General features: G+C 39.0%; 1 long non-coding RNA gene across 2 annotated transcripts; it reads left to right on the top strand.

Moving 5' to 3' along the window:
• The first annotated feature begins 5,548 nt into the window (after positions 1–5,548).
• LOC128621781 (uncharacterized) lies at positions 5,549–12,576 on the top strand. 2 transcript variants are annotated; one of them, XR_008388315.1, is made up of 3 exons: positions 5,549–5,860; positions 10,137–10,173; positions 10,260–12,576. It is a non-coding gene; the product is annotated as an uncharacterized LOC128621781 (long non-coding RNA). The 2 variants fall into 2 exon arrangements; XR_008388314.1 differs by lacking the exons at positions 10,137–10,173; positions 10,260–12,576 and adding an exon at positions 8,068–8,921.
• Positions 12,577–12,949: the final 373 nt, after the last annotated feature.

Below are 12,949 nucleotides of genomic sequence, written 5' to 3' on the forward strand. Positions count from 1 at the left end.
CATTCATTCATTAATCCATTCATTCATTCATTCATTCATAAAGAAAGAAACAAAGAAAGAAAATACATGGTTTGTATGGTTCATTTCCTACAATGGGGTTAATTCATTCATTCTCTCTTTTTTTCTTTCTTTCTTTCATAAAGCATGAAAGAAAAAAGGAATGTAAGAAAGTGCACATGACTTGTATGTCTCACGGAATGACGTTTAGGACGGATGCAATCGCAGTTAAGAGTTTTATTGAAGAGAGACATGCAGATAAATCCAAATCGTAAAATAGAGACGTAGTCAGAAACAGGCAATGGGTCGGGCGATGGGGCAAACAGGCATATACAGGGCTAGGCAGGAATCAAAGTCACGGTCATTGGAAACGAGGTCAAAACACAAAACATGAAACATGAAGCTATGACAGGGAACTGGGAGTGGAAAACACCAGCGTGGTGTAAGAGAACTAATCTAACTTTAAAGTAAATTAATCTATCGAGGTACGTAACATTAACTATCTACTATCTAACTGTAATACTCTGTGAAGTGTACTGTGAGGCGAGGGGTATATATCCTGAGCATAATCAGCGTTAAGTGCTGACAGCTGAAAACAATGAAGCCACACCCTCATACAACAACCAATAAAACAGGGAGGAGACAGAACAGAAACAAAACAAACGCACGTGTCCATAGTTAACAATGTCTCAGTTATCAACATTCGAAGAGCGTGCGCCCGCTGAGCACTCGCTGAGCACTCGCACACCTGGCTCGTGCACACGCGAGCCCTCCGGCACTCCAAGCACGCTGCAGGCTGTATCTCTGTCTAAAAGGGAGACCGTGACAGTATGGTTCAGTTCCTGCAATGGGGTTCGTTCATTCATTGCTTCATTCAATTATGTATTCATCCATTCATAAAGAATGAAAGAAAGAAAGAAGGAAAGAAGGAAAAAAAGAAAGAAAGAATGTGCACATGATTTGTATGGTTCAGTTCGTGCATTCAGGTTTATTCATTCATTCATCCATTCATAAAGAAAGAAGGAAAGAAGGAAAGAAAGAAAGAAAGAAAGTAAACGTTTTGTATGGTTCAGTTCCTACAATGTGATTCATTCATTCATTCATAAAGAATGAATGAAAGAAAGAAAGTCCACATGATTTATATGGTTCTGTTCCTGCAGTGGGGTTTATTCAATAATTCATTCATTCATCCTTTCATAAAGAAAGAAAGAAAGAAACGAAGAAAGAAAGTGCACATGATTTGTATGGTTCAGTTCCTGCAATTGTGTTCATTCATTCATTCATCCGTTCACAAAGAAAGAAAGAAAGAAGGAAGGAAAGAAAACAAAAACATATGGCATGTTTGGTTCACTTCCTGCAGTCAGTTCAGTTCATTCATTTCTTTTGTCTCATGTTTCTTTCTTTCATTCTTTCTGATTCACTCCCTGCAGGTGAGTCGATTTAGAGTTGAATCGGTGAATTAATTAGTAAGTGAGTCGTTTTCCCATCCGTGTCTCAGTACCATCATGGTGTTGTACGTATCTGTCGCCGTGTCCCTCGCTCTTCTTCTGCGTCTTTTCTTCTCAGCTTTGTGTGATAACCATCTCCAAACTTCCGCGCGTTCAGCTTGGCCAGCGTTCCCACTCACCGACGTGGCGATTCGCCCGGCAGCGTTGTTCAGATGAAACGCGTCCAGTGTAAATAGCTTCATATGGAAAGCTGTCAAAATATGTTGTAATTGCCTGAGCCGTACATGAATAAACATTCCCCTCATGCTAATTGGCAGCTAAGGAAACAGTTTATGGATTGGTTTGCCAGAGTCTCATGTACAGACGTAAGAGAGCAGGCATCTAATCCATGCAGAGGAATGCGGAGGAACAAATCCGAAGCTGAGAGAATACGTGATTATTATTATTATTCATTTTTTTTTTTTTTTTGCACAAGCATAAAACCCACAAGGAAATATAAAATAACATAATAAAAATAGACAGGTCTAAGGGTACAGGTACTTTATACAATTCCAAATATTATTCATAAAAACGTTGCGTTGATGGAAATGAGAATTTTGTCTGAATTAGATTCAGCCCAGAGTGTGAATCAGCCATGCCACGGAACAGAACAGGTGATAACTTATCTGTGCCAGCTTTTCCCGCAATCAAATCATTTTCTTTTCTAAATTAATCTACATTCCGTTTTGAGGACATTCCAGTCTTCGCTCGGCCTCCTGGCTTCATTAGCAAGATGAAAAACCCTGTCGCCGTTCCGTGAGGCCTCCGTGACATTTTTCACTGGATTCGATGCACAAACGGAGTTAGCCTGATGATTCAATTTCACTGATTCATGATTAGGAATTAATTTAGGCCAGAGTGGATGGTTTGGCACATGTGTGTGTGTGTGTGTGTGTGTGTGTGTGTGTGTGCCAGAAACAGAGAGAAAATTGAGCATCCAGCAGCACTGATTTAATAAACACCAGCAAATCTTGTGATGGATAAAAACAACTCATTTTATTCATACTTGGTCAGAACCGATCGTTTTGCTGAACAAAACCATTCTACAGCATTTAAATAAAAATGTTATGTTTATTACCTTGTATTTATGATTAAACAGTTTAAATGTAAATAGTTTTTTTTTTTTTTCCCCCATGGATTTGGGTTGACGTCATGAAACTACTAACTACCCAGTTAATTCGCTACATGGTTAGTTTTTTTTATTTATTTATTTATTTTTGGTAATAATGTCAAATTTTTCACAACTTTGTATATTCTTATAAGAGTTGGCAAACGTGTTATCTAGACCAACAAAAATTCAAACAAAATTCATGCAGAAGGATGGACGGATGAATAAACAAATAGATCGGACTGCAGGAGGTAAACCAAACAAGCAGGAAAACACAGCATGTTGGATTCATTTCCTGCAGCTGGGTCAATTCATCCATCCATCCATCCATCCATCCATTCATCCATCCATCCATCCATCCATTCATTCATCCATCCATCCATCCATCCATCCATCCATTCATTCATTCATCCATCCATTCATTCATCCATCAATTCATTCATTCATTCATCCATTCATTCATTCATCCATCCATTCATTCATCCATCCATCCATCCATCCATTCATTCATCCATCCATTCATCCATTCATTCATTCATCCATTCATTCATTCATCCATCCATTCATTCATCCATCCATCCATCCATCCATTCATTCATCCATCCATCCATCCATCCATCCATCCATTCATTCATCCATCCATCCATCCATCCATCCATCCATTCATTCATTCATCCATCCATTCATTCATCCATCAATTCATTCATTCATTCATTCATCCATTCATTCATCCATTCATTCATTCATGCATCCATTCGTTCATCCATCCATCCATCCATCCATTCATTCATTCATCCATCCATTCATTCATCCATCAATTCATTCATTCATTCATTCATCCATCAATTCATTCATTCATTCATTCATCCATCCATTCATTCATCCATCCATCCATCCATCCATTCATTCATTCATCCATCCATTCATTCATCCATCAATTCATTCATTCATTCATTCATCCATTCATTCATCCATTCATTCATTCATCCATCCATTCATTCATTCCTTCACCCATTCATTCATTCAGAAATGTAGTTTATGCAGTTATAAGGTTTATATTTATTTATTTTAAATACATCTTTCTGGTTTAAGCCATGCCCACATCAGGTTTAAACACACACACACACACACACACACACACACACGTGTCTGGTTTCTCTCTGTTCAGTGGTTCACAGGAGTGTGATAACTTCAGCGAGTGTGACCCATGTAGTCTGACTCCACACTTTCAAACGATCCGATAAAGAATTCCTGATCACTCAGCTCCACCTCACACACACACACACACACACACACACACACACACACACCCTATACACTGCTACTTTGATTCACAAATCCTTTTACATTCACTCGCTCGATTTCCTTTAAAAATACAAAAATAAATAAATAAATAAATCCCTGACTGGTGCAGAGAACAAAAAAAGTCCTCTGGAGCGAGTGAGTGTAATGTGAGGAAGTTTTTTTGGTAATTGAAGTGCTGCTGGCTGAGACGGGGAACTCCAGTTGAACTGCTCCTCATTATAACAGCGACATAGTGAAATGTCTCGTAACGCCTGCCGAAAGTCACCTGCTAATGAGCACACACCCGTCACATCAAGCAGTCTCGGACAAGGACAGTGTGTGCGTGTGTGTGTGTGTGTGTGTGTGTGTGTGTGTGTGTGTGTGTTGTGCAAAGTCACTCAAGGTCAAATACCAACTAAACATAGAGATTAAATGCAATGACTCTGTATTAAACACTAGAATGTTTGCAACATCTTTGTGATCTTAAAGCTTGCCACATGACATACATAAGCCCTTTATAATAACTGTTATAAACCTACATAATAATAATAATTCCTTTCATTTATATAGCACTTTTCTAGACACTCAGAGAGCTTTATGTTGATGGTGGGGGGTCTCCTACATGACCCTTTAGAAATTCTTGACTGCTGATATATAGACATTTGATGCCTATTTGACACCTACTGATATAATCCCTTTTAAATGTGTATTTAAATTGATGTCAGATGTCATGAAGGCCTCATATACACTGCTCTTAAGTAAATGATCTTCTTATCTTGTTCAAATATGCCTGTCGAGTGCTTATGTAGGTGTAATGTAGCCCTCAGGCTTTTACCTAGTCGGTGCCTGTTAAAATAAGCCTTTATCAATGTTTACGTAGGTTTATGTCAGTCGTCATCACGTGTTTAAGTAGGTCTAATGTAGCCCTATGCAGGGACGGAGTGGGACCCATTTTCAGCACGGGGGTCTAATGCCCAAGACCACCCCCCGAACCCCCCCCCCCCACCATCGTGGTGGAACCGGGATAACTGAAGTGACAGATCTGTTCTTACTATCCTGTTGTATTTATTTCTGACATGTTTCAACAAGAAATATGAATAACAAATCATATAGCCTACTAAGTTTTTTTTGCTACAAAGAGTCCAAGTGTTATATTACAGAGAAACAAAAACCGATGGTTTGCATTCAAACGAAAATGAAGTATTGCAGTAAGAAATATACTTTTAATGCACTATCATGTTTTATATCCATACCAATTTAATAAATAAAATAATGAAATAAATTGTATGAAACATTTCTGCTACAAAACATACAACTGCAGCATTATGGGAAAAAAATGTTTGCCTTCAACATTGAAAACTGCCAAGCCGTCATCAATAACTAAACGGAAAAATTCATATGCATCTCGAAAGAAAGAAAGAAAGACCTACCATTCAAATTTTGGTTTACACTCAGAACTGACAATGGCGAAGCTCTACATCATCAACAACCGCCTAAGCACTACACTGGCTTCTACAGCTTTCTTTATAACTGTCGCATTGTCTATAGACATGAGGATTTCTTTTCCAGCTCATTCTGGCATCTTTTTACCTTCCATTTTATCCTTCTCGCTAATTCACGCCACAGCATTTAATGATAGTTTTGTTTTGTTTATATATCTCCGTGGCAACGACCTGGGTACACACACTTGTGTTTGAGAAAGAGATAGAGCCTGCGTGCTCTGACAACAGAAAACGCCACTTTTTAATGCGCGGTGTGATCACGTGCTGATTTAAATTCCAATCTCGTGTAATTCGCTTAGCTATCAGTCACACGGTAACTTAACACATATACATTTTCTCTCTGTGTGTGTGTGTGTGTGTGTGTGTGTGTGTGAAAATGAAGAGAAAGCAGGCGAGTCTCCCGGCCCACTTTATGAATGCGCAGCGCAGCCCATTGGGAATTTTCCCGATTTTCCCGATGGCCTCTCCGGGCCTGGCCCTATGTAAGTAATGCCCCTAAGTAAAGTCTTACCCCAGTCTTTATAACAGTTAAAAGTCCTTTATAAATGTTTATGTAGATGTAGATTTTATGTAGGTTGTTGGGTACCTTTATGACATAACACCTATATAAGCCCTTCATAATAACTGACATAAACCTACAAAAGAATTTATAAAGGCTTATTTTAAGACGCGTCAGCTGTCAAGCTGACAAACACTTCTAATTTTTTTATCAGTTGTCACGAAAGGCTCAGACAGGTGTAATGTAGGTGCCCTATGAACACTGCCCTTACGTAGTGTTACCTCAGTGTTTATGACAGATGACTGTTAAAAGAATCCTTTATCCATCACTGTAGGTTTACATCAACATTATCTAAGTAGATTAACAGGTAATGTAACCATCTGAATGGCGCCCTTAAGTGTTACCACAGTCTTTATAACAGTTATAAAGAATTTACATAGGTGTAATGTAGCTCTGTGAACACTACTGCTAAGTTGTGTTACCTCAATCTTTACAACAATTAACACCTGTTACAATAAGCCTGTGTAAATGTTTATATAGGTTTATGTCAGCTGTCATTAAGTGTTTGTGTAGGTGTGATATAGCCCATTATGGGCTAAAAACTGTTTACACAGGTTTATTTCAGTGATCATCAGGTGCTTATGTAGGTGATATGTAGACCTTAAGGCTTCAGTCTTTATGACAGTTGAGGACATAAGCCTGTTTAAAAATCTTCATGTAGGTTTACGTCAGAAGTCATAAACAACTTATATACGTATAACTGTTACTGTTATCTGTTAGAATACGCCTTTATAAATGTTTATGAATGTCATGAAAGGCAATATAGGTGTTATAACCGGGGTCATAAGTTTACATCCGACTTGCAGAATCTGCAAAATGTTAATCATTTTTTTAAAAAAATATATATTATTTTGTTTAAAGATCTTACTTCTTTCATTTAGCACTGCCCTTCGTAAACCGCACAAGATATTTTCATGTTTCCTAGAAGATAAAATAATAACAATTTACACCAAACATCCCGTTTAAAAGTTTACACCCCCCTGGCTCTTACTGTATTGTGTTGCCTTCTTGAGCATCAGTGAACGTTTGCACCTTTTGTAATAGTGTACATGTGTACGAGTCCCTCGGTCGTCCTCGGTGTGAAAAGATGGATCTCGACATCATAGAGCCGCTGTTGGAAAAGAGTCAAATATACAGAAGATGCTGGAAAAGTAAAGAACATGCAGGACCCGGAGGATTTTTCTGAAGAACAGTGGGCAGATTAACTGCTCAGGACAAACAAGGGACTCGTGAAGAACTCTCACAGAACATAAACACAGTCGTTGATCATCCAGGTAACGACACACGGTATTAATAATCAAGGGTGTGTAAACTTTTGAACTGGTTCATTTGTGTACATTCAGTTATTATTGCGTCTTGTGGACTCTACAGTATGTAAACATCTGTTACGTGAAATAGCTCATTCAGGGCGATACTAAATAAAAACAAACTAATATCTCATAAATTTTTATGATCCCATTTATTTATTTATTCTTTTTTAAAATATTAACATTTTGGAGATTCTGCAAGGGGTATGCAAACTTACGACCTCAACTGTATGTAGCTTTATGCTCACTGCCCCTTAAGTAAAGTGTTGAGCATCGTAATGTTTTTATATTGTATTTGTTATACTTTTTAAAATTATACCCAATTTGTGGCAACCTTAAAATTGAAAAACTTTTGTTGATTAATGTCAGGAAAATGCATCGGCATTGTCAGTATTAGCACCATGGGCTTCAGCAAAAGTCATAGAATAAGAAGGATATTGTTGTATTTTGTAAGTTTATTTAGTAATTCAATAAAAACGAATGAAAATAAACTTGCACGATAAAATGTTCGGCACTAAACCGTGTATCTGCACACTGCAGGCCTTTCGTGTAGACTCATGAACCACAGTTTTTTTTATATCGGGGTTTTAAAGTGTCACCGAGGGCAAAGGGCTAATGTAAAAGGATATACTATTCCACAATCTTATTAGTAAGGTCAATCATGCTGAATTATTAACCGGGAACTGCAGGGGGTGAAAAAGGTTTGAGGCCAAGAGCTGGATTTGTGACTGAGGAGATCAGAAGTCTAAAGCAGTGCCAGGCCATGTAACGCTTTATAAACCAATAACAAAACCTAAAAATCAATTTTGTATTTAATACGAAGCCGGTGGAGTGAGTCGAGTGGAGGGGAGATATCGCACCACCTTTCAGCGAAAGACAGGAGGTGAATTTTCAACTCGCTGCAGGCAAGACGGTGCTGACTGACACACTCCCACGTACCGAGAATCAGAACAGTCCAGACGGGAAGACAGAGAAGCGTGCATGACCATTTACACATTCTCAAACCGAAGGGCAAAAAAAGTTACTTAACACACTACGAATTGTATGGCGCTACTTCAGAAGGTATGTTTTAGGAATGATGTGAACCCCACAACTTGAATGCCGCTTTGGTCTTAGTCTTTTGACCTTCCTGTGACCTTGAAGCTGTTTGGATCAATTCCAAAGTATAATCTGCTCATCTGTTGGTCACAGTGATAATGGGTGTGTGAATGTGTGTGCGCTCCCCAGGAGCCTCCCCTGGCGCACCCTGGGCAACGTTCAGTATCATACTGCTGAGCGGCTAATCCTTCCACCACGATGGTTCCACTCTGAAGTGGAACCTCGGCACGAAAAGAAGAAGAAGAAGAAGTGATAACCCCATATGACTCCATCAACTAACTGTTCTTGAGAGATCGCATTAAAGAGCATCTCGGGCAGCGGTGGATCAAAGGTTGAGACTCTGGATCAGAAGGTCGGTGGTAAAAGCACCAGCACTACCAAGCTGCCAGTTTTGGGCTCTTGAGCAAGGTCCTTAACCCTCTCTGCTCCAGGGGCGCCGTATCATAGCTGACCCTGCGCCCTACGCCAACCTCCTAATAAGCTAGGATATGCGAAGAAAAGAATTTCACTGTGCTGTAATGTATATGTGACAAATAATAAAGGATGAATGCACGAATGTACAGATGGATAGATGGACAACCCGGAAGCATAATGCCTTCTCGTATACCTTCTCTTATTTCTTTCTCTCGAATAATAAAAAAAAAAACCCACAGAAACCGCAAAGAAGCATAAACATGTTCGGAAAACCACAGAGAATGAATGCCACTTAAAAAAAAAAAGAATAGCGTAGACAAGCGTATCAAATCGAACACTTCTGTCTAGGCGAGAGTGATATTTTCAAGTAAGAGAAAAGAAAGCTGAGAAAGTTTTCTCCGGGAACTTTGATAAAAGCACCAATTTATAGAATTGAAGCAGTTGGACCTGGGATCGTCTTTTTGGAAAGTGCCCGCATAACTACGTGTTTAAGACACAAATAGACCTACCATTCAAGTGCAATCTGACAAAATACCGAAAATGATAGCCATCATGACATGCCTTTTTAAGTGTGCTGGATGCTGGAACGATGACCGAGAGAGACAAACCCTTGCTCACCTCCACCTAAAAGAGCATTTATGTCTAATAAATTCAATATAAAATTGTGATTTTATAGCAAAATAGCTTCCACGCTCATTATTCAGCAGCATTATTCATAGAATAGCACTTGATCCAGCACACACCGTTTGTTTTTTTGTTTTGTTTTTTATATCATTCTCCATCAGCACGACTTAAAGAAGCCACAAGATATTAAACTGAAGTCATGAAATCGTAATAGGACATTTTATCACGCTTTCATTCACTTTTGATTTGTTGAATTACTCAAATCTGATCTTCTACGCTCACAGAGAAACTTCATTCAGCGGATTATCCATAAAATATTCCCTCCTCGAGACCAGCCATGCCTCTGATTAAGATGTGAGAAAGGGACGATATTATTAACTGATGAATAGTGTCATTTTTATGTATTTAATGTTCGTCTCAGATGGCATTCCATAGTTTTCTTTTGAATGAATTTACAGTCGAAACAAGCATAAATTTCAGCGTGACATATCGTTGTTACAGCAAACTGTGCATAAATGAGACACGCCTCTGTTTAAGACAAACTCCGCACAGAGTGCGTAACTCTCACGTACATCAGTATTACCTCAACTCTTAAAGTGACCATGAAGTGCCTTGAAACACACAGCATTATTCGTAATTTCAACTGAAACAGGAAGTCAGGGCAGGACATCGAGTGGCTGCTCCCATTTTTTTAAATAGCCAACGGCATTTAGCTTAGCTCACATCTATAACACGTCTCCATTTACCAAAGGACAGCTCAGTGACGAGACCCCGATGGAAGGAGAAGCTCTTGGTACAGTTACTCAAACATTTAAATGTGAGATCCCTTTGGATATGGATTCGGATTTACGTTTATGATCCTTCGCTTTGCTTTCACAGTGATCCGATCGGGGCGCTGAGGTGGGACCGGAGCGCTTGAATATTGAGAAATGGCCGACGAGGGAAATTAATGGCATATTACAGCCCAGGGACAGAGTAAGGCCTCTGTAATAATGAAACTATGGGAACTCAATACACCCTCTAGCCAAAACACAGCCAGAGAGTGTGCACACACACACACACACACGTATATACACCCACACTGCAGACATTATACACACACTATTGAAGTTCTCAGCTGCATACTTCCTCGCTCAAGGCTCTATTTTTCTGCTTCTAACTACATCCACATTAGCAAGAGACTAGTCACTTGCCTCGCTTGTGGGCGTGTAGTGACTGCTCGTGTTGTAGCTTGTGTTGTGCTAGTGTGTGTGTGTTTTTTTTATTATTTAATTCTGATGAGAAACAATGGTGGTCAAAATGGATATGCATCTAAAGCTTACAAGTTAAACACAACTTAAATAATCTGCTAGTCAGTGTGAAAACCCGCTTTTTGGTTTACATGCTAAATGCACAGCTTCGTACTAGCGTCGTTCTCAGATTAGATTAGCAAAGCAAGCTTTGCTATTTTATTTTGGGGGAATCCAACAACCATCCTGATGTTTTTAGGCTCTGAGGACAAGCTGACCAACGTAATCAATCATCATCACCGTGAAAGACGGAAACGCGGAAACGAAAAGGAAACAAAGGCTTCGACAAAAATCAGACTAAACTGATCAAGGACTGAACTCAGAACAGGTGCACATATTAGGTAACAGACTAATGAGAAGACAGGGGACGGAGACAGGACCAAAACACAGGCATATGACAATGTAAACAAAAAATGCTAACTTCACAACACACGAATTTACGAAAATACAGCAACAAGCAACAAATTAGCTCCAGAATTGCTAACAAACAAACAACAAATATTTCACTATAAACAGATTTAACATGGAGGGTTTTTTTTACCGTAATGAGAACAAAATGAAGCAAGTTGTCGTAGAAAGATGACGACATCACAGCTGGGTCGTAACTGCTGAATCCTGGAAGCAAGTGAGGCAGTAAAGATATCAGAAGTGAGAGAGAGAGAGAGAGAGAGAGAGAGAGAGAATGTGCTATTTATGTATTTTTTTCATTTATGGTAGAAAACTGCAGAACATCTCGTTATTCACACTGTTCCCAAGCGTCTGGAGGAAAGTCAACATGTTTTCAAAGCCTCAGTTGCCTAGAACTGTTCTCAAGCTGAAGCACAGCATACACCCAAAAGTATGTGCACCCCTGACCATCACACCCATATGTGGTTCTTCTCCAAACTGTTCCCACAAAGTTGGAATGGTATAGAATGTCTCTGTATGCTGTAGTATTACTATTCCCCTTCACTGGAACTACACAGCTCAGACCTGTTCCAGCATGACGATGCCCTTGTGCACAAAACGAGCTCCATGAAGACATGGTGTGTTAAGGTGGGAGTGGAAGAACTCCAGTGTCCTGCACAGAGCCCTGACATCAACCCCACTGAACACCTTTGGGATGAATCTGAACACCGACTGCACCCCAGATCTCCTCACCCAACATCAGTACCTGACCTCACTAATGCTCTTATAGCTGAACGAACACAAATCCCCACAACCACGCTCCGAAATCTAGTGGAAAGCCTTCCCAGAAGAGTGGAGCTTAATATAACAGTGAAGGGGGAATAAATCTGGAATGAGATGCTCAACAAGCACATATTGGTGTGATGGTCAGCTGTGTTTAAACATTTTAAGCGCAGATCAACAGTCAAAATGTCTCCCCATGCAGATATTAGATTTGTAAAAGGATTATATAGAAAATGTTTTTGGTGATGGTAAATCACAAGCAGTGGATAGTCAATATCGCATAAGCCTACAGTGCACATATAAATAACAAGCCTAAATATTTAAACTGTTAGATTATGTTCATAAAATAAATCTGTACTTAGAGGATCTTTTCTCTCAAACCATATTGTTTCTAATTATTATTATTTTTTTTTTTTTTTTGCTACTTCTCATGGAAAAACAAGTTTTTTATTTATTTATTTTTAAAAACAAGTACCATTTCTTAGACGTTTGTCACCATCTGGACCTTCTGTTCCTGGGATTTGACACCAAGGTTCCTGCTTCTGTCCAATCAGAAACACAGAACCGTGAAACAGAACTGTTCCGGGTTTTGACTGTTCAGCATGGTGGAGTTCTCAAGAGACACTACAGATGTGTGATTAATGGAGATCTTTAGAAAACATATTGCTTTCGGAGATTGTTAGGTTAATTAATTTCAAACTTCAGTTGGAGGATGAGAAGACATTTTAATGATTTTTTTTTTTTTTTAAAAAAAGGGTTAACGTTCCCGATAAGCTTTGAAACGTGTTCATTAATTGAATCTCGATTGTAGAAATAATGACACGTTTGCAGGACTTTTCATGACATACTGAGTAACTAAGTATTTAAAAAAATAATTCGCATTCAATATGGTGGTTTAATTAAATGAAACTCATAACAAACCTCATAACATAATAAACAACAACGGGGTGGTGTGAGGAAGCAGAGTTACGGATACTGTACAGCACATCCCTGCGTGTTTTATTCCTCTTACACCACAGCAGCATTCCAACATTAACAACGCTGTTGCTATAGAAACGATAAGGTATTACTGTAGAACACGAGCATTAACATAAACCTGTGACTTGCAGC

Source organism: Ictalurus furcatus, chromosome 17 (assembly GCF_023375685.1).
Source record: "Ictalurus furcatus strain D&B chromosome 17, Billie_1.0, whole genome shotgun sequence".
NCBI lineage: Eukaryota > Metazoa > Chordata > Actinopteri > Siluriformes > Ictaluridae > Ictalurus > Ictalurus furcatus.